This window comes from Tamandua tetradactyla, chromosome 6, assembly GCF_023851605.1.
Source record: "Tamandua tetradactyla isolate mTamTet1 chromosome 6, mTamTet1.pri, whole genome shotgun sequence".
Classification (NCBI taxonomy): Eukaryota; Metazoa; Chordata; class Mammalia; order Pilosa; family Myrmecophagidae; genus Tamandua; species Tamandua tetradactyla.
In genome coordinates this window covers 133,038,688-133,058,244 of record NC_135332.1, presented here as the reverse complement: position 1 = coordinate 133,058,244, position 19,557 = coordinate 133,038,688, and the positions used below count along the sequence as shown (strand labels likewise).

The window sequence follows — 19,557 nt, the reverse complement described above, 5'->3', positions numbered from 1 at the left end:
CTTATCTATATAATGAAAATTGTCATTTAGAAGATGGCAATAGGTTGTTATCATTGGTAATGAAATAAGACATGAAACACTGGAGTGTATATTCATAAAAGTGCATTCATTCATAGAAGGGAAAATGGTCTCATTTATGTTTTAGTGAAAGACTAACTTATTTGCTAAACAGAGAAGATTCTGGTATATTATTCTAATACTTTTAAGCATATGTATAGAGTAGACCATTTGCTATCAATTGTTGAATACCATGAAAGAGAATACTTTGCAGTTAAAATTTTGGTTTTATAGTTTCATAACTTACAAAATGGTACAGACCCATAAATATGTAATTGGTACATCTGTCTATTTAATTGTTACCTTCTATATCTGTCTATCTATCATCATTACTGTTATTATTATTGTCATCATCTACGTATCTATTATTTATATCTATGGAGATATATCCCTGGTATCTCAATTTATTCATTGTAGAAAACATGGAAAATACAGGTAAATAATGTTGAAAAAATTATACCCACGTAAAATTCTGCTCCAGAGATCATTACTATTATCAGAATATCATATTTTGGGGGATCAATTTGAAAATTTGTATCAAAGCCAACTTGAAGCAAAAGATATACCTAGTACTTGACTCAGAAAGATATTTACCTTAATAAAATTGTTATGGATAATTATTGCATGTGTCTTATAATAGTTTAGAACTTGAAATATCAAATACAAAGTTATTTGTTAAGTTCATCATGGTCTATGTGCAGGTTTGAAACTGTCGTGTTCCCCAGACAAGCAATGTTCTTTAATCCTCATTTGGTATTGCTGGGTGGGGTCTTTTAGATTGTTTCCATGGAGATGTGACCCATCTAATTGTGGGTCATAACTTTTGACTAGATGGTTTCCATGGAGAGGTGTCGCCACTGTTCAGGGTAGGGTAGGTTTACTGGAGCCCACAGTGCTGACAGAGCCAGACAAGCCAGAAATCTTTGGAGATGCAGAAGGAAAATGTCCTGGGGGAAGACTTATGAAATGAGGAGAGAAAACCAGCCGAGGTTACCATGTGTCTTCCCAACTGAGAGAAGTGTCCAGAGGCCAAAGACCCCAGCACATGCCAGCCGTGTGCTTTCTCAGCTGACAGAGGTGTTCTGGATGGTATCAGCCTTTCTTGAGTGAAGGTAACCTCTTATTGGTGCCTTAATTTGGACATTTTCATGGCGTTAGAACTGTAAATTTGTACCTTAATAAATTCCCTTTTTAAAAGCCATTCCATTTCTGCTATATTGCATTCCGGCAGCTTAACAAACTAAAGCTGTCTGGCTAGGCAATCATACACTAAATAGACAATACAAATGGAATTGTAGAAGAATATTTAATGGCTTAGAAAGATCTTCACTATATGTGGTTATGTGAAAACAGTAGTGTCTAAAATAAATGTGATATATATCTGTGTGTACATACACACACAATTGTGTTTGGAAAAAGACTATAGTTATACCCACGTTTTCATAGTGATTGTCTCTGAAATCTCTGGGCAGCTGGCATTTCATTTTGTTTTTGCTTTCTGTATTTTCAAATTTTTCTACAACAAACACACTTCTTATAAAAAAGGAAACACACCTTTTTCACAACAGGTTTCTGCCAGAACACAGGTGTCGTGAAAATCGTTGCTATATCTTAAGCCAAATTGGGAAAGGAAAAGACTCATATCAACATGTCATTATTGGACACATAGATTTGGGCAAGCCTACCATGACTGGCCATCTGATCTACAAATGTGGTGGAATTGACAAAAGAACCATTGAAAAATTTGAGAAGGATGCTGCTGAGATGGGAAAGGAGTCCTTCAAGTATGCCTGGGTCTTGGATACACTAAAAGCTGAATGTAAGTGTGATATCACCATTGATATTTCCCTGTGGAAATTTGAGACCAGCAAGTATTACGTGACCATCATTGATGCTCCAGGACACAGAGACTTTATTAAAAACATGATTACAGGCACATCTCAGGCTGACTGTGCTGTCCTGATTGTTGCTGCTGGTGTTGGTGAATTTGAAGCTGGTATATCCAAGAATGGGGATACCTTAGAGGGTGCCCTTCTGGCTTACCCACTGGGTGTGAAACAACTAATAGTTGATGTTAACAAAATGGATTCCACTAAGCCACCTTACAATCAGAAGAGATATAAGGAAATCAGCACCTACATCAAGAAAATTGGCTACAACCCTGATACAGTAGCGTTTGTGCCAATTTCTGGTTGGAATGGTGACAACATGCTGGAGCCAAGTGCTGATATGCCTTGGTTGAAGGGGTGGAAAGTCACTCGTAAGCATTGCAATGCCAGTGGAACCACACTGCTTGAAGCTCAGGATTGCATCCTGTCACCTACTCGTCCAACTGACAAGCCCTTGCTTCTGCCTCTTCAGGATGTCTACAAAACTGGTAGTATTGGTACTGTGCCTGTGGGCTGAGAGGAGACTGGTGTTCCCAAACCGGGCATGGTGGTCACCTTTGCTCCAGTAGACTTTACAACTGAAGTCAAGTCTGTTGAAATGCACCATGAAGCTTTGAGTGAAGCTCTTCCTGGGGTCAATGTGGGCTTCAATGTCAAGAACGTGCCTGTAAAAGATGTTTGTCATGGCAGTGTGGCTGGTGACAGCAAAAATGACCCACCTATGGAAGCAGCTGGCTTCACTGCTCAGGTGATTATCCTGAAGCATCCAGGCCTAATCAGTGTTGGCTCTGCACCTATGCTGGATTGTCACACAGCTCACGTTTCTTACAGGTTTGCTGAACTGAAGGAGAAGATTGATCACTGTTCTGGCAAGAAGTTGGAAGATGGCCCCAAATTCCTGAAATCTGGTGATATGGTTCCTGGCCAGCCCATGTGTGTTGAGAGTTTCTTTGACTATCCTTCTCTGGGTTGTTTTGCTATTCGTGATATGAGACAGACAATTGCTGTGGGTGTCATCAAGGCAGTGGACAAGAAGGCCACTGGAGCTGGCAAGGTCACAAGTCTGCCCAGAAAGCTCAGAAAGCTGAATGAATAGTACCTGTAACACCTGCCACCCCATAACACCTGCCACCCCAGTCTTAATCAGTGGTGGAAGAACATCTCAGAACTGTTTGTCTCAATTGGCCGTTTAAGTTTAATAGTAAAAGACTACTAATGGAAACAATGCATTGTAAACCTTCAGAAGGAAGGGAATGTTTTGTGGACCATTCGTTTTCATATGGCAGTTTTAAGTTATTACGTTTTAAAATCAGTACTTTTTAAATGGAAATGACAACCAAAAATCTGTCACAGAATTTTGAGACCCATTAAAACAAAGTTTAATGAGAAAAAAAAACCAAAATCACAGACATTTTTGAGTAAGAAAACACAGCGCACACAAAGAGAAATTTGAGGAAGATTTATTCTATTTATTTATTACACATTTATTGAAGGTTTGATTATTTTATAAAAAATGTTAATCATGAAATATAACACAATATCTGAATATTTCTGCTAAAATCTTGGCTCAGAAACTGCAGAACTACACCTGGGAATAGGAGAAGGGCTCAGAAAAGAAGGTGTGGGGATAAGCAAAACAATATAATTAAAAATAGTATTAAAACTAGACCTAATTTTCTTATCCTTTTCACAGACAACTGATAGAAAGTGGCTCCCTTTTAGAAATGGGTTTCAACAGTTATGAGTGACTCTGGCTCCCTGTCCCCTCCACTGTTCTTCTCCAGAGAGTCTGATAGAGGCTGGGAAGACACTAACAGGGCTGATGGAGCTATAAACAAATTAGTTTTCTTCAGTTATTATTTCTTTACTTGAATTTCTTTAATAAGCTCCTCTCTTAGAGACAGAGGGATTGAATTTAATAGACAATCAGAATTTACCATGAAATACTTGATCATATAATCTGTTGTCTGCTTTTACTTAAAATAGATGAAAATGAGTGTTTTATGTGAGAAAGTGAGTGAACAGAGCAGTGTAAGGGGCTGACAATGGTGATGGGAGCAGCAGGGGCCTTTGTCAGCCGCAGGAGCAATTTGACACCTGGGGTCAAGGAGAGAGGATACCAAAAATTGAGAGAGAGTACAGCCTGGATTGGCAAATATTTTCTGTAAAAGTCCAGATAATAAATATTTTAGTCTTTGCAGACCATGTGGTCTCTGTCAAAATGACTTGGCTCTGTGACTATAACACAAAAGCATCTGTGGACAATGTGTAGACAAATGAGCATGGCTGTGTTCCAATGAAACTCTATTTACAAAAATAGGTGTCAGGCCAGATTTCACCTGCAGACTGTAGCTTGTTGACCCCTAGTCTAGTCTTAAGAAAGTGATGGTGAAAATGTTAGTAATGCAGATTAACCCCCAAAAGTTGTCTGTACTCTTTATAGAGTGACTAGCACACAGAATTGAGAAAGTATTCTTTTAGTGCTTGGAAAATATTATCTCATTCAGCAAAGAAATGTTTCTCATTATTGATAAATCAGTAAAGCTCCAATGTAAATCTCAGTTGTTTCATTTTTTAATATTATTTTTATTAGAGAAGTTACAGTCTTACAGAAAAATTATGAAGAAAATGCAGAGTTCACATATACACCCCCTCCATTATTAACACCTTGCATTAATTTGTGTACATGTAACAAATGATAATTGTGTAATAAACAGTTATTTGCTACAGTTGTGAAAGAATGTTATTATAATTGCACTTTTAGCTATAGCCCATGGTTTACATTAGAGTTTATTGTATTGTACAGTCCTATGTGGGGTTTTTTTTTTTTTTTATGTACTGAATGGTGGGGTCACATTTCATTCTTTTTCCATGTGAGTATCCCGTTATTGCAGAAACATTTGTCAAATTTTTTGTTGTTTTTGTTTGTTTATTTTGCTTGTTTGCTTTTCGGGAAGTGCATGGGCTGGGAATTGAACATGGGTCTCACACATGGCAGGTGAGAATTCTACCACTGAACTACCTTTGCAATCCCTCCATGTGGTTTTTTAAAAAAATTTATTCTAGTAATATATTAGGTTGTTTATATGTTTTTTCATTTTTGTCTTGGTCATTAATGTAAAAAGAAATATCAATAAAGCTAAATGTACTAACATTTACTCATAAATATAAATAGAAAGATTGGTCAACGTTTATACCTTGGAAAGCCAGCACCGCTGTTTTTCCCTTCCTCTCATGCCTTTTACTCTGACCTGCGCTGACAGCTCTGATTGCCAAGCAGGAGAGGGCTGTTTTCTAAAATGAGACTTTTAAGAGCTGCTCCAGGGTGATTTTCCTTTTCTGACTATTGAGAGTATGGCTGATGGTTTCTTTCGTTGAAGAAATAAAGTTTAATTTCTGATAGTTCAGCCTACTATATCTAGGTATACATGAGGAGAAAATGATGGTGTCAGAATTCCTTTAGGAAGAGTCTTTTATTTGAAAAAATCACTTTGAGGAGCCACTTGTGTTACCATCTGAAAACACAGTCCTAAATACTCAGGCCTGCCTGACCCTGCATCAAACAGAGAAACAAGTCTCTTCATCTTGGTGAGAAGGTGAGTTAATTAAAGGTTCATCACCAAGGAGCTGGAGGAAGAACTTTCCAAGACTTTCCAAACAAAAATGTTTGGAGTGGGAAGGGTGGTTTGGGCTTTTAAAACCCTAGACAAAGAAATGGCCAGGATCCAGAAGAAAGCAGAAGAGAAAAAACAAACAAAAAACAGAAGAGGAAAAACTGTTTGGTCAACATGTCCTGTTTATCTCGTAGGCTCCTCTTGTTGACTATTTGGGTTTTTGATCTTGTCTTTTGAAAGGGTGGAAGGTGCTGATATTAGTTCATATCATGTCTCATTCCTGCAAGCAGAGGAAGGGAGAGTTTCTGGGAACAGAGAGTAAGTTTTTGAAATTAAACCAACAGCAAACTATTTCAACAAGGGCTCTTCATGTTTAGAATAACTTCAAGTCTGCTTGAGTGAAGTGATCATAAGAAAAACATTTTTCTAGCTACTGAAGACTATACCAAGTATTTTTATCTAGAGGGTTATATTGAATATTTTCTATTTATTCAGCTATCACTTGAGTGTGAAAAGATGGGGCTCGGGGCATGGTACGGTAGGAGAGAATAGAAAAGGATGGACTGAACTGCTTTGAATGAGTAAATGAGAGAATTTTGTGGCTACTTCATGCCAGATGCTGTTCTAGCCATTGGGGATTCAGTAGGGAGCAGGACATAAAGGACTCCTGCTTCTAAGTAGCTTATTTTCTAATCTAGTTAGAATGAGAGTGAAGGATAGCTGCAGGTGCAGAGAACCAGAGAGAACTCAGCAGAGTCAGGATGTTATAACAAGAGGTGAATATGATAAATTTAAGCACTACAAGGATCATTTGGAAATATGGGTAGATGGAAGAGATCCTAGAGGTACTGCATTTCCTAACCTATGGGGCTGGGGGCTTGAGCTAATTTTCTAACAAAAAAGGGTATCCCAGAAGATAAGAAAACATGAAGACAACTGACATTGGGCTATGCACATCAATGCAAGACAGCTGTTATATATGTGTGTGTGTGTGTGTGTGTGTGTGTGTATGTGTGTGTGTTAGATTCAGTTGTCAACTTGGCCAGGTGAGCATACCTAGTTCTGTTGCTGCGGACGCAAGCCAATGGTACCTGAACCTCATCTGTTGCTAATTACATCTGCAGTCGGCTAGGAAGCGTGTCTGCTGCAATGAGTGACGTTTGACTTAATTGGCTGGTGCTTAAATGAGAGAGCGCAATGTAGCACAGCCTAGCAGCTCGGCATTCCTCATCTCAGCACTTGCAGCTCAGCCCAGGCCTTTGGAGATGGAGAAAGAAGTCACCCCGGGGAAAGTTGTTGGAACCCAGGGGCCTGGAGAGAAGACCAGCAGAGACCGTCCCGTGCCTTCCACGTAAGAAAGAACCTCAGTGGAAAGTTAGCTGCCTTTCCTCTGAAGAACCAACAAAATAAATCCCCTTTTATTAAAAGCCAATCCATCTCTAGTGTGTTGCATTCCGACAGCTAGCAAACTAGAACAATATGTTTTATATATATATATATATATATATGTTATTTATGTGCAGATAAAAGAGACTACTTACAGTAGTCTTTTCCCCCTAACCAAATAGCACAGTATCAGATACTGTATAGAAATTGATTTAATATTGGAAAGATTCCACCAGTGGTGATTATGTTACATATGACTGAAATGAGAAACTCTTGACTGGGACCACACTTACCCGATTTAGTGTCACTTTTATACTAATGTGTTGGGAATAGGATAGGAACAATGATGCAGCATCTACAACAGTACACACACACACATGCACATTCGTAATTGGGCCAAGGAATAAGCTTGTTTCCTTCAGGCTTGAAATTTAGTTCTTCATAGATAAGAAACTTTGTGCTATGAAATTTCTTCCTGAAATGAATGTGTGTACCTGCCAACTTAAAAATGTACATAATGCAAGGAACCATGGAATAGTGCCAACTGTGTGCTGGGGTTATATATGGTCAGCCCCTACAAACTGCATTAATTCTTTATTGCTAAAGCGCCCGACTATTTTTGTTTATTCATTTTAAAGAAAAATACCTAATGCTGCTGTATAGAATCTAAAGCACAGAAACACATAAACATATAGTATAAACTCTAGGTAGAAAAATGAAGCAAACAAAATAAATGATTAAACATTTTTCTCTGTTTTATAGATAAACTGAAACAGTAGTATAAAAGTCATTTATTAATAAGTCTAAATGTTTCAATTTAAATGATGAATTCAATAACTGCATACTGAAGAAGATATGCCTTCACTTCCAGTTTGAATTTATGTGCTGAATCTCTGTAGTTTAATACATATACTTATGATGAACAAATACACTGTGGTTTGACTGATCTTAAGAGCTCAGCTCTTTTTCTTTACTCAACCCTTTTTATATATACTAGAGCTGACTTTTGGAAATATTAGGGGCAGAAATCCTCATTTTTGTAAAAGTATTTGCACAAATTTTTTTTTTCCTGAAAAATGTACTTCAACAGGGTAGCCACTGGATGTCGTTGTTGCAACACATAGATGGAAACAAATACATTTGATTCTTATTAGGAGTTAGAGCTGAGGAAGGTTTGGATATGATAGCTTCAATCCTGTAGAAACACATCTGCTCAAATAATAAATTCAGATAAAAGAGACTGACTAGTGCAATCCAATGACAGTCCTCTTTTCTATAGTTTAAGAACTTGGGGTCAGAAATGTGCATTTTGGGAATTCTCATTTGGGTTATTTTAATAAATATTACTCATTTGTTTTCCTAAAAATTTGTCTGTAAAACATAAGTACTTTCTTTTTGGTTCCTGTTATATTTATTTTTAAGAACTTCCCAATATATATTTTGTGAGACTTGTATTTTTCAAAAGTTAATATTCACAATAAGTTGGACTATCAAGAGTGGTAGTATCCCCTGGGAGCAAGATAACAGCTATGTAAATTGCTTAGACATCTGAAGGCTAGAGCTTGGACAATCATAAACCATTAATGGGACATTTCTTTGCAGGTTTATGTGTCAACGGAAGAAAGGAGGCACTTTCGTTGTCTCCTTGTTACCGACTTCCACCTCACCCCCAGTAACTCTTTATGTAGCATTGGTTGGTTCTTTTCTCTAGTTGGGTTTTTTTTTTTTTTTTTTTAATATTCTTCAACTGGTTAGTTTATTTAATTTTTTCACTTTAAAGACACGACCAAAATCAAAACCTTTGAACTTAGAATTTTTAACTTGAGAGAATCAAAGAATGGCTATAATTTAAAATAGTATCAATAAAGAAAATATTCCTATGAGCATTAATGGATGATACTGCAACAGGATAAAGTATGACATCTTATTTCATTCTTAATTTGAAGTTGCCAATGAAATCAATTACAAATATTTATTCTGAAAAGATGCTACTATGAAGGCTGCACATTCAAATATTGATAATGACTGTTCCAAATTAAATTTATATAATATCTAGAAAATGGGTTTAACTGGAACTTCAGGAAGATTTATATAGTATTTGTTAGCAATGATTTTGTAAAGATTTAGAAGGCCATTGTTTTATATAAATTAGCTTTGAAATCATCTCACTTAAGCGTTTCAATTGTCACATGGCCATAAACCAAAGAACCAAATAACTTCAAATGATCACTGATACTATTTAGGGAAAAATTCTTATGTGTCAGTAATTTTAATGTTATGTACATCAAATTATAGTAAAAAGATTAAACCAGATACAGCCACTATTTTCATTTAAAGCACAACTGTATTACAGTAAATCAAGTTGATACTCAACTATCGAGTGTGGTTCTCCCATTACTTCACTTTGTGGTGGGTCATTAAGAATATCTTCAAATCCAAATAGTTTCATCATTACCCCTCAAATATCCAGTGTAAGGTGTAAGCTTGGAAGAAATGGAAACCCCTGAGCCTGCTGCACTGCATTGAATTCCATCTGTAATTTTAGTCAAGCCAAACAGACCCTGGATGTTTCTCAGTGTGAAAAAATTCATTTTATCTTGGTTGAGCCAGAAGTTCTTTTCTGATGATTCAAGAGGATGACTGGGCAAAAGTTCATTTTTCACATACGGAAAACCTTTCTGAAGAAGACTTTGTTTCTCAAAAGGGCCATTGCTGAAGTTCAGTAACTAGAATGCTGTTCTTTAGCTGAGATCCAAGTCCTTTGGCCTTCCTCTTCGGTTCTGCTCTTGGCAGGGGTGTTGTATGCTTCATGCGTCATGACAGGGACATGATGGTAACCTGTGACTCCTCACTTCTCTGAATGGCACATTAAGAGGTATGTCTCAGCTGCTATCCTGTAGTTATCCAGGACTCATTCTCTGGAGTAAATAATCTTGTGTTCTATCTTGGATATGCTACTTCGTGTGACCTTGAATAGCTAACTTAATCTCTCCTGCCTTTGTTTTTCCCATTTGTAAGATAGATATTATCATTCCCATCTGGTGGGTTTGTTGTGAAAATTAAATGGAATAAAAGTGTGTAAAGTGCTTAGCATAGTGCCTGGTGCCCTTTAATTTTTAATAGAAAGAATATTGTTAATATTACCTGAAATGTGCAGGCACTGCAGTTATAACTTCAAGTTTTAAGACAGAATTAAACAGTAAACGAGGGATGGCTTCTGTCTCCTTCTATGTTCAAAGAATATACATCCCAGGTATATAAGGAATAATTGTAAACAAGTTCATTTTTGGTAAATATCTAAAATCATTGCCATAATTGTGGCCAAGAAGCCTGATTTTAACATCTGTCCTAGATTTTGTATTTAAAGGGTAAATGTACAGTTCATGACTTGTGAGTCTTTATAATATACTGTAGTTAAAGCACTTTTATAAATATAAAGGAAAAACACATTTAGTTGATAATCAGAGACAAAATTTTCATGAAATATTATCTTGCCTAGCATCACCTACCATATGCTGGGTATTCAATAAATGTTAGTACATGCAATTAAAATAGCATGTATAGAAGTAAGGAAATAGAATATACTATATAGAAATTGACCAGATGCTCACGGTAATCACCCTATATCTTTTAAAGACAAACTGTTTATATTATTTCAGTGGAATCTGTTATGATATTGTGTGTCAGATCATGATTGGGGCATGAAATCAGGTGGTATAATTAATTAATCTCTACTTTGTCATATTGGAAGACCATGCTGTTTTGAGTACCTGATTATGAGGGATCATTATTTGCATAGCTTATCAACAAAATGCTGGTGCTTCTCAGATTTAATTTTGTACATAAATGAAAACATTTCCTCATTCTGGATAAAATAATGGATATTTATAAGTCTAGAATCCTAATTGCAATTCTTATCAATGCACCTGAGGGAAGAAATATACAATTTGTCTCTCAGTCTTTGAGGGTACAAATATGAAATGGTTTTAGTTTTCTTGAGCCACTTCTTTCACCCGTGTTCTGTCCAATCTACAGTTCTTATCCTTTAGTAACAGTTCAGGCAGAGACCTGTGCACCCACACAGCCACATCCTCCCTGCTGCTGGGCACCCATACTCATAGGCACCAGCATAGTATTCCCAACCTGCACCTGTACTTGTGCAACCACACATCACTGCACTGTGGTGCCCCATCCCATGCCCTGCATCTTGCTCCATGTCCATCCCACAAATACAAAGCCTTAGGCAACTGAAGGAAACCAACTTTCAAAGTAAACCAATCAAGATGTTTAGATACCATAAAGACAGCAGAAGATCACTGAGCATATCATGATGCAGAAAGATATAACCCAGCCTAATGACTAAATTAAAACACCAGAGGAGACACAGACATTGGAACAACTAATCAAAGATGTTCATATAATTCTACTAAATAAAGGGGATGGCTAATGACATAAAGGAGATCAAGAAGACACTAGAAGAGCATAAAGAGGAATTTGTAAGAATAAATAGAAAAATAGATATCACAGAGATTAAAGATGCTGTAGACCAAATAAAAAATATATTACAGACACACAACAGCAGATTGGAAGAGTTAGAAAAAAGAATAAGTGAACGAGAGGACAGGACAACTGATTTCAAACACTCAGAATAGCAAATGGCAAAAAAGTTGGAAAATTTTAAAATTAGATCTCAAGGAAATGATGGGCAAAACAAAGTGCACAAATTAAGAATCATTGGTATCCCAGAAGGAGAAGAGAAAAGTAAATGGCTAGGAAGATTAGTTGAGGATATAATGGGGGAAAACTTCCCATCCCTTATAAAGGACATAAATATGCAAGTCAAAGAAGCTCAATGAACTCTAAATAGAATAAATCCAAATAGGCCTTCCCCCAAACACAAACCAATCAGTCTGTCAAATGTTGAAGAGAATCAGAAAATCTTGAAAGTGGTGGGAGAAAAACAATCTACTACATACAAGGGTAACCATATAGGACTGGCACTATGGAAGCAAGAAAGCGATGGCATGATATACTCAAGATCCTGAAAGAAAAGACTTCCAGCCAAGAATTCTTTACCCAGCCAAATTGCCCTTCAAAACTGAGAGAGAGATTAAAGTTTTCACAGACAAAGAAGTCCTGAAAGAATTTGTCAACAAGAGACTGGCCCTAAAGGAAATACTAAAGGGAGTTTTCTGCCAGTTGGGAAAAAAAAAAAAAGACAGGAGAGAGAGTGGTCTGGAGGAGGGCACAGAATTGAAGAGTACCAGTAAGGGTAACTTAAAGGATAAAAAGAGAAAGAGGGAAAAGACTATAAATCTGAGAAATAAAATCCAAAAGATAATATGGTGGCTCAAGAAATGCCTTTTCAGTAGTAACTTTGAATGGTAATGGACTAAATTACCAATTAAAAGATACAGATTGGAAAAATGGATTAAGAAAAATAATCCAGCTATATGCTGCTTACAAGAGACTCATCTTAGACACAAGGATACAAATGGAAGGTGAAAGGATGGAAAAAGTTGTTCCATACAAGTTGTAGCCAAAAGAAAACAGGAGTAACTATAATAATATCAGACAAAATAGACCTTAAATGTAAAGACATCATAAGAGACAAAGAAAGACACTATATATTAATAAAAAGGACAATTCACCAGGAAGAAATAATAATCATAAATGTTTATGCTCCCAATCAAGGAGTTCCAAAGTGCATAAGACAGACATTGGCAAAACTGAAGGGAGTAATAGACATTTCAAAAATAATCATAGGAGATTTCAATACACTACTCTCCTCTATAGATAGAACAAACAGACAGAAGATCAACTAGAAAATAGAGAAGTTAAACAACTTGATACATGAATTAAATCTGAAGATGTTTATAGGTCATTACACCCCGAAGCACCAGGATATGCATTCTTCTTCAGTGCTCATGGAACATTCTCCAGGATAGATCATATGCTGGGGCACAAAACAGGTCTTTATAAATTTAAAAACATTGAAATTATTCAAAGCACTTTCTCTGATCACAATGGAATGAAGTTGGATGTCAATAACCACCAAAGAACAAGAACTTTCACAAATATATGGAGATTAAATAGCACACTCTTAATCCACCAGTGATTCAAAGAAGAAATTGCTAGAGAAATCAGTAGTTATATGGAGATGAATGAAAATGAGAGTAGAACATATTAGAACTTATGGGATATGGCAAAGGCTGTGCTGAGAGAGAAATTTATTGCCCTAAATACCTATATTAAGAAACAAGAAAGAGCAAAAATCCAGGACTAAACTGCTCACCTGGAGGAACTTGAAAAAGTAGCAAACTAACCCCAAAGAAATAGAAGAAGAGAAATAACAAAGATTAAAGCAGAGTTAAATGAATGGGAGTACAAAAGAACAATGGAAAGAATCAATAAAACCAAGTTTTAAAAAAGCAATAAAATTGATGGGACACTAGCAAGACTGACAAAGAAGAAAGGAGAGAGGATGCAAATAAACAAAATCAGAAATGAGAATGGGTGCATTACCACTGATCCTGAAGAAGTAAAAGAAATCGTAAGATGATACTATGAACAACTATACACCAACAAACTAGACAACTTAGATGAAATGGACAAATTCCTGGAAACACACAAACAAGCTACAATGACTCAGGAAGAAATAGAAGATCTCAACAAACCAATCACAAGTAAAGAGATTCAATCAGTCATCAAAAATCTTCATACAAAGAAAAGCCCAGGACCAGATGGTTTCACAGGGGAATTTTATTAAACACTCCAAAAAGAACTAACACCAATCCAGCTCAAACTTTTCCAAAAAATTGAGGAAAAAGGAAAACTACCTAACTCATTTTATGAAGCTAATTTCATACTAATACCAAAACTTTGTAAAGATGCTATAAGAAAGGAAAACTACAGGCCAGTCTCCCTAATGAACATAGATGCAAAAACTCTCAATAAAATGCTAGCAAATCGAATCCAGCAACACATTAAAAGAATTATAGACTATGACCAAGTGTGGTTTATACCAGGAGTGCAAGGATGGTTCAACACAAGAAAATCAATTAATGTAATACAGTGCATTAACAAATCGAAAGGGAAAAATCACATGATCATCTCAATTGATGCTGCAAAAGCCTTTGAAAAAATTCAACAACCTTTTCTGATAATAGTACTTCAAAACATAGGAATCAAAGTAATTTCCTCAATATGATAAAGGGCATATATGAAAAAGCTAGAGCCAGCATCTTACTCAATGGAGAGAGACTGAAAGCTTTCCCCCTAATTTCAGGAACAAAGCAAGGATGCCTCTGTCAGCACTATTATTCAACATTGTATTAGAAGTTCTAGCTAGAGCAATCAGGCAGGTCAAAGAAATAAAAGGTATCCAAAGTGGAAAGGAAGAAGTAAAACTTTCATTATTTGCAGATGATATGATACTATACTTGGAAGATCCTGAGAAATCTACAACAAAGTTACTTGAGCTAATAAACAAATTCAGCAAGGTGACAGGATATTAAATTAATGTGTAAAAATCAGTAATGTTTCTATACACAAACAATGTGTATAATTAACTGAGTGGTCACTTAAGGAAAAAATTCTATTCAAAATAGCAACTGAAAGAATCAAGTACCTAGGAGTGAACTTAACTAGGGATGTAAAGGACTTGAGCACAGAAAATTACATAACATTGCTAAAAGAAATCAAAGAAGGTCTAAATAGGTGGAAAGACATTCCCTGCTTATGGATAGGAAGGTTAAATATAGTTAAGATGTCACTTCTACGCAAATTGACCTACAAATTCAAAGCAGTACTGATCAGAGTTCCAACAACCTACTTTGAAGACTTGAAAAGTTAGTTGCCAAATTCATCTGGAAGGAAAAGAGACCCCAAATAACTAAAAGCATCCTAAAAAAGAGAAATTAAGTGTGAGGATTAACACTCCCTGACTTTAAAACTTATTATAAAGCCATAGTGGTCAAAACAGCATGTTACTGGCACAAAGATAGAAGTATTGACCAATGGAATCAAATTGATCATGCAGAAATAGACCACCAAATCTATGGTCAACTGATTTTTGACAAGGCCACCAAATCCACTGAACTGGGACAAAGTAGTCTTTTCAATAAATAGGTGTGGGACAACTAGATATCAATAACCAAAAGAATGAAAGAGGACCCTTACCTTACATCCTATACAAAAATTAACTCAAAATGGATCAAACACCTAAATATAAGAACTAGCACCATAAAGCTTCTAGAAGAAAATATAGGGAAACATCATCAAGACCTAGTAAATAGGAGGTAGCTTCATAAACTTTACACCCAAAGCACAAGCAACAAAATAAAAAAATAGATAGAAAATCAAATGTTTCTGCACCTCAAAAGACTTTGTCAAAAAGGTGATGAGGCAGCCAACACAATGGGAGAAAATATTTGGAAATCACACATTGGACAAAGGTTTGATATGCATACAGAAATCATACAACTCAACAACAAAAGAACAAACAATCCAATTATAAAATGGGCTAAAGATATGAATAGCCATTTTCTGAAAAGCAAATACAGATGGCTCAAAAGCAGATGAAGAGATGTTCATTTTCATTGGCTAAAAGGGAAATGCAGATCAAGACTACAATGAGATACCACCTCACACCTATAGGAATGGTTGCTATTAAACAAACAAGAAACTACAAATTTTGGAGAGGATGTGGAGAAATTGGGACACTTATGCATTGCTGGTGGGAATGTCTAATGGTATTGCGGCTATGGAAGACAGTTTGGTGGTTCCTTAGGAAACTAAATATTGAGTTGCTCTGTGACCCAGGAGTAGTACTATTTGGTGTACCAGAAGAACTGAAAGCAATGGCACAAACAGACATTTGCACACTGATGTTCATAGCAGAATTATTTACAATTGCCAAAAGATGGAAACAATCCAAATGCCCATGAACAGAAGACTGCATAAACAAAATGTGTATATACATACAATGGAATATTATGCAGCAGTAAGACAAAATGATGTCCCAAAGCACATGACAAGATGGATGAGCATTGAGGACATAATGCTGAGTGAAATAAGCCATTCACAAAAGGATACTGTATGACCCCACTTTTATAACTATTGAAAAGGTAAAATTGGAGGCTTATAATACAGACTATAAGGGTCTTAGAGATACATAGAAGGTAGAGAAGGGTGAACGATTAGCTGATGAGGTTGAACTCAAATATGAGGAAATAGAAGTGAAGGTGGTTCTCTAGTGGGTCTATAAGTAACATTACCATATTAAAGGTAAATATGATTGAAAGGGGTTGTATAGACCTGTGTGCCCCACTGATTAGCACTAGAAATATTTATTAATAAGTTCTTGCAAGAACTACTTCAAAGGTAGGATTCACGTACAAAGAGTGTTTAAGCCCAGGGTCCAGGGGGCAAACTGCTATTGCATGCTATGGGCTATGTTTAACAGGAGGTCATCAGCAGTATCACAGCAGCATGAGGGATAAATAATGGGGTGAGGGACAAGATTTAAGGAGAGGTTTAGATCTCCTATTTGGGAAGGGTGTGTTTATTGGTTATCTTTCTCTGGGGAACAATGAAATTATCTAAAATTGAGAGTGTGTTGGACTGTGGACTTTGGGCATTATACATGATGCCTAATAAATGTAGGTGGCTGAAGGATGCACTGAGTGAGTGGTAGATTGGTGAACAATGGTGTATACTTATGATGAAATACAGTGTGGCTACAAAAAGGAATGAAGTCATGAGGCATGCAACAATTGAATGAACCTGTGGGACAGTTGGTGAGGCAAAATAAGCCAGAAATAAAGGAACAAGTATTTTATGGTCTCCTTTAGAAAATGTTTATAAGAAAATAGGGGCCTAGATTGTAAGCTCTTATAGAAGACACATTTAGTCCAGAGTAGTAATTATTATTTCTGGATTTTTAGAGGCTGTTTTACATACATATAACGTGGTATTTAGAGATAAGAATGACACTGATCATGTTGAAATTAATGTAATTCAGAACACAGGGTAAGGAAGACATTGTCTACATTTCCAAACCACACCTACTCTTTGAAACCAAAGGAATAAAGATTTATTTTGTCCAGAATCTAAATTTTCTGTAGCATGTAATCTAACTCAATTTATCTGGATAGCTCATTTGAGCAATCAAAACGTGGAGCCCAGAATAAGAATGAGGACCTTTAATTCTGAACAGTTTAATGTAATGCCTGGATACATCCTAAAATATATTAAGCAGATATTGATCCCCCGAGGGATGGGAGAAAGAATATGGAACTATTAAAGCATACCATCAGGGAATCCCCTGATACTGTGTCAAACATTAGGGACACCAAAATCAATAGGCCAAGCCCTTGATCTTGAGGTTTATTCTTGTGCAGATTATGTAGGTTGTGGAGTAGCTTAGCCTACCTATAGGTATGCCTAAGAGTTACTTCTGGAGGACCTCTTTTGTTGCTCAGATGTGGCCTCATTCTCTCTAAGCCCAATTCTGCAAGTGAAATCATTGCCCTCACCCTTACATGGGACATGATATCCAGGCATGAAAGTGTACCTTGTGGTATGGGAGATGACTCTCTGGGATGAGTTCAGCCTTGGTACCATGGGGTCAACAATACCATCCTGACCAAAAGAGGGAAAAGAAGTGTGACTAATGAAGTATCAGTGGCTGAGAGAGTTCAAATAGAGTTGAGAGGCGACTCTGGAGGTCACTCTTATGAAAACTTCAGTTAGATGTTGCTACCTATTGCAACTTGCCAAATCCCAATCAAAACCATTCCAGCCAATCATAAGGAACAGTAAGGGCAATATATAAGATTCTACAAAATTCCATGCACTAGGGTAACTTTCCAGAAGCCTACAACCTCCAGATGGGTCCCTGGACCAGATAAGTCCTGAAATCTAGAGGGACCAGCCTTTCCAGAACATCAGCTAGTTCCATCTTTCTACCCCATATTATTGACAGCCCCTTCCAACTTGAAAAAATTAGAATGCCATAGCCCAAACACCCCTAAAGAGTGAGATATAAAGATCAAAGGTGATGGTGGCATTATACAGAGAAGGTAGGATTTAACAATGAATATGATTGCTGAATCATTAAATTGATATTTCTTTTAGTCTCCAGTATCTTAGCACAGCTAGAAGTAAAAACTTAAAATTGTGGAAATGTAACCCATACCAAACTCTGAAATCTGATTTTCAATTAATTGTTGTGCTGTGCTTTGAAATTTATTGCTTTTTTTGTATATATGTTATTTTTTACCAAAAAGAAAAAAAAAGTCAACTGTGTTGATAAAAAAGTTATTCCTTCTGCCTACCTATTTTCTGGAGCAACTAGAAGGGAAAATATGAGATGATGGTATGGTAGCCCATGACAGACTCTGGGATCTGTCCTGTAAGTACTTTGTTGAAGAGTGCTTTGAAAACGGTTGCTATTTTCTTTCTTTGCTTTGTATATATGTTATATTATACAATAAAAAAAAAAGTTAAAAAAAAAGTTCAGGCAGATACTATAACTTTTGGGTTAGTTATACCTATTAAAACTCAGTCAGGTTCACTTTCAAGCTTTCATACTCGGCAAAGCTCCATATCAGTGGTTCTCAAACTTTAGCATCTATCACAATCACATGAGGGCTTGTTAAAAAACACAAATTGTTGGGCCTTAGCCCCAGTTTCTGATTCAGTAGGTCTGTGGAACATGTGTTTCTAACAAGTTCCAAGGTGATATTGATGCTGCTCTCTGTGACCACTATTTGTGAACCATTCCTGTATATGTTTCTGCTTGTATTGCCTAAGCTCTAGTACTCCAGCTCCCAGTGTGCTGGAGGAGAGAGGAGAGGGATAGGGTAAACTTCTTATTTATCTGACCATGAATACAGTCCTCTCTTGAATTGTTACTGCTCTCTGGACCCACTAACAGATGTTGATGTCAACCATTTCTGTGGCAATATCCAAATGCTGGCTCTCTTGGCACATCCACTCTGTGGGTTCCTGAGGAGTATGTCTCTCCCCAATGCAAATTTCCTGATTCATTAGATTCTGCTCTCATTTGATGCCTTCTACCTTTGTCCCCACCACTAGAGGTCTTGTATGACCCTGCAAGCCAGGTGCTACAGGCTTCTAGTGCAATCTTTTAAGAGCCTAAATTGGATCATCTTCTTCATAGTGTCCCCCACTCCTACTCCCCTCCCAACCTCTGCTTAAAATCTTTTGATGGCTTCATAAAATCTTAACTCTTTAATGTTGACCCCAAGAGTCTCAACAATCTGACCTCTGCCTCCCTGATCACAGTAAAGTATTTGAGCCCCTGCCTCATGGTGCCTCCATTCTAGAGCTCTTCGCTGCCTAGGACTTCCCATGCTGTCCCTTTGTATGAATTGCCCTTTCCCAAATCTTCCCATGACTGACACATTCTCTTCTTTAGTCTTAGCTTAAACAATGCCCCTATTATACTCTCTCATGACACTGTTTTTCCTTTCCTGAGGCTTTTTGCAATTTGTAGTTATATGTTTATGTTTTTTTAATGTATTTCCCCCAACAGATTATAAACTGCATTAGAGCAGAATCCTTGCCTGTTTGTGCTTCACTGC

At 36.7% G+C, this 19,557-nt stretch overlaps 1 pseudogene across 1 annotated transcript; it reads left to right on the top strand.

The window, feature by feature from the left end:
* The first annotated feature begins 447 nt into the window (after positions 1-447).
* Positions 448-4,694, top strand: LOC143688819 (elongation factor 1-alpha 1 pseudogene; annotated as a pseudogene). The gene is made up of 2 exons (XR_013178330.1): positions 448-1,169; positions 1,626-4,694. The product of XR_013178330.1 is annotated as an elongation factor 1-alpha 1 pseudogene (transcript).
* The last annotated feature ends 14,863 nt before the right edge of the window (positions 4,695-19,557 follow it).